Raw genomic sequence first — 3,663 nt, forward strand, 5'->3', positions numbered from 1 at the left:
ATTTGAGCTGCAGCATCGCGTCCTGCGTGCTTAGGTGCTGTCTGAAGCCGATCACCGTTGCCGGGTACAGCCCTTCTCGTTCCAGGTAGTCTTGCCACCTGTTGAGCAGGACGTGCTCCAGCACCTTGCCCAGGCAGGACGTGAGCGAGATGGGCCGGAGGTTGTCCGTGTCCGGTGGCTTCCCCGGCTTGGCTATCAGGATAGTCTTGGCTGTCTTCCACTGCTTTGGTAGCGCGGCCGCTCTCCAACACTTGTTGAAGTATTTTGCAAGGTTCTCAATCGAGCCATCGTCGAGGTTCTTGAGCGCCTTGTTCGTGACGAGGTCCGGGCCAGCTGCCGACCGGCTGTTGAGGTCGTGCAGGGCCGCGCGGACCTCCTCGACGTCGATGTCACGACCTAGCTTCGCGTTGGGTAGACCGCCGTACGGCGCGTGTTGTTCGGTGGGTGTAGTGGGCAGGTATTTGTCATTGATGCGCCTGGTGACTTCGTCGGCGCCGTGTACCGAGACCGCCCGATGTATGAGCTTGGCGAGTCTGTCCCTTTGGCGCGACTTGGTCTTGGTTTCGTCGAGCAGGTGCCGCAGCAGGTTCCACGTCTTCCCGCTATGCATCTGCCTGTCTGCCGCATTGCAGATCTCGATCCACTGTTGCGTGCATAGCGCGCGGCAGTGCTGCTCGATCGCTCGGTTGACCTCCGCCACCTTGGTTCTGAGTCTGCGGTTGAGCCGTTGTTTCTTCCAGCGACTGAGTATCGACGGCTTGGCTTCGATGAGATGCGCTAGCCGGCTGTCTAGTTTATCAATCGCCGCGTCCGTTTCAATTTCTTTGGTCGCGTCGCGTACGCTCTTGGTGATTTCGGCCGTCCACGACTCTATGCCTTCGATCTCGTCGTCAGCGTCTGTCTTCTGGCTTCTGGTGTCTCGGAAGGCATCCCAGTCTTTTCATCTGTGTGTTTTGATGCTGGCGTCGTGTTCCGGTATGCTGATTTCCGCGATGGTGTGGTCGCTGCCGAGGTCGCTTCCCGTGTTTCTCCCGGTGATCGCACCCCGGACGTCATTCTTGACGAACGTGAGGTCCGGAGTGGTGTCCCGGGACACAGAGTTACCGATTCTCGTCGGATTCGTCGGGTCCGTGATGAGGGTGAAGTCGAGTTCCATGGCGTCTTGGTACAGGTCGCGGCCCTTTGCTGTGTACTTGCTGTAGCCCCAGGCTGGGTTCATCGCGTTGAAGTCGCCGCAGACGATCAGCGTGTTGCGGCCTGCTGCGGTGCTGGCTCTGTGCAGTATTGATTTGAATCTCTGTTTTCTCTGCGATGGGTTGCTGTAGATGTTGAGCAGAAATATGCTTCCTTTTCTCTTCTTGCCCGGGATGATTTCGGTGAGTGTGTGCTCGATCTTGATATTGTTTTGCAGCTCGTGCTCAACGAACGTGAGTCTCTTCCTGACCAGGGTGCACAGGCCTCTCCCGTCGGGCTGGCCCTTGTGCACTCTGTAGCCGGGGAGGGACGGTGCGTCGGTGAGTGCTTCTTGTAATAGGATCACGTCCGGCTTGCGCGCGGCATGTGCGATGTGCTGTTGGATGTCTGCCTTCTTCCTTTAAAGGCCGCGACAGTTCCACTGTCACGCTGTTAAGCCTGCTGCTGTTGTTGCGTTGGCGGCCATGATTGCGTTGGTGTGTACGTGGTTGCCTGGTTGGGTGGATGTTGCGCGAAGAGGGGCGCAAACGTCGGGTGGCTCACTATCGGCTGTAGGGTCCTTTCGATGTAGGCGAATCGGTTCGTGTTCTCGGCTTGGTAGGTCTCCATTGTTTGTTTCATTGCTGTCACTGCTGCGATGTTCGCCGTGATTAATAGTTCGAGTTTGGTGAATCTCGCTTCGAATTTGGCCTCAGGGTTGTCGATTCGATCGTTTTTTGTTTGCTTGCGCGTGGCCTCGACGGCTCGCTTCTTCGGTGCCGGTTCCTCTACGGCTGTCTCCTGGGTGTTCATGGTTGTTTCGTCGGTCTTGCTGGTGCTTGGCGTGGGTCTCTGTAGAGGCTCCTTGTTGCATAGCAGCAACTTACGGATCTCGGCGGTTTCTCTAGTGAGGCTGTTGATGGTCGTTCGCAACGCCGCGTTCTCTTGTCTTAAGGCCTCGTTGGCTTCTCGCACCTTGTTTATATCGTCTTTCTTCGTGGCTTCGGTGATTTTCTGCGCGTTCCTTATATTGTTCCCTTTAGCTGCGTCGACCCAGCTGACTCGCGCACTTGACGGTGACCTTTTCCTACTGACGCTTCTCTTGCAGCAGCTGCTGTCTCTGGATTTTGGCGCGCGGTTCTCTGATGGAGTCCTTGACTTTCCCGCAGCTGGCGGCTTGTCGAGTGGCGGGAAATCGCTCTCCGACAGCAGCTGGCGTTCGGCCTGTCGGCGCTCCCTATGTCTTTTGCGCACTACGTAGGGGATCTTGTATTTCGCCTTGTACGTTCGGTCTCCGGTCGGGTGTTCGTCCCCGCACAACTTACATTTTGATGTACAGCGATAGTCTTCTTTGGGGTTGGCGAGTCCGCAGACCAGGCACGTCTTGATTGTGGGAGTCGGGCACACGTCCTTTCGGTGTCCCACTCGGCCGCACTGCTGGCAAACATCGATTTGTTTTCTGTAGAGGCGGCACGGTATCAGGGTGACTCCGTATCGGACGAAGTTTGATACCTTGGGTCCCTGGAACACCACGATCGCGGAGGTCGTGCTGCCGATCCTCTTTGCGCCCACTGCTAGCGGATTTCTCTCGTTGACGATGTTCCTATCTAGCTCGGCGGTGCTCGCGTCGATGGGGATGCCTCTAATAACGCCCTTTACGGGGTCGTGAGGAGCCGTGCGATATGCGCTGACCTAGTAGGGTTTGCCTTGAATATAGATTTCCTGGATTTTAGCGTACCTTGCCGCATTGTCTTCGTTCGGTGTACTGACGACCATGATGTTCTGTTGCATGTTGGGGCAGATGGTGTCCGCGGCGCTTTCCTCGCTCGTGATCTTGGCCGCGGCGAGTATGGCCGCAGCGACGGTGGTGGTGCCGGTCTTGACGATGTCCAGTCCCCCTCTGGGTCTGACGCCTATCTTGCGCTCTTCCAGTGGCATGGCTGGCATGCGTGCTGCCTTGATGGCCGAGGCTCTGACGTTCTTGTTGAATTTCGATTTCGGGCTTGTTTGGCTCCCGCCGGGTCCGTCGGGCTTGCCGCTGTCGGGGGTCCGCTGGCGCAGCCTCGACATGCGTTCCCCCGCGAGCGTCCACCCGGCGTCGTTGTGGTACTCCTCTGGTGATCTCTCTTTTCCTTGAACTTGAACGCACATTTGGTTGTCCACAATCATTGTTGTCGTAGCACACGCCTCCATCTCGGAGCTGACGAGCGGCCGCCGCCGAGGAGTACGGCAGGCGGCGACCGGTGCGACGGTGTTGGGCCTAGCGTCCGCGGGACAAGCCTAGGCCTAGCACTCCTTCGCACGGCGGCGGTAGAAAAAGTCACAAAATTTGGCAAAGAAAAACGCACCTCTAGGGTCAGCTGGTACCGGTCGATGCCGCTCGCCTTCACGGACACATTGGTGCAAGGAAAACTTTGTTTCGAGGTAATTAGCACTGCGTAATTGGTTAGCAATGACAGAGTCGATCACCTCGGCGATCGCAGCGCCACC

General features: G+C 57.4%; 1 pseudogene; it reads right to left on the minus strand.

The window, feature by feature from the left end:
- Window positions 1-1,820: 1,820 nt before the first annotated feature.
- Window positions 1,821-3,324, minus strand: LOC144119818 (uncharacterized; annotated as a pseudogene).
- Window positions 3,325-3,663: the final 339 nt, after the last annotated feature.

This window comes from Amblyomma americanum, chromosome 2 (assembly GCF_052857255.1).
Source record: "Amblyomma americanum isolate KBUSLIRL-KWMA chromosome 2, ASM5285725v1, whole genome shotgun sequence".
NCBI classification, from domain to species: domain Eukaryota; kingdom Metazoa; phylum Arthropoda; class Arachnida; order Ixodida; family Ixodidae; genus Amblyomma; species Amblyomma americanum.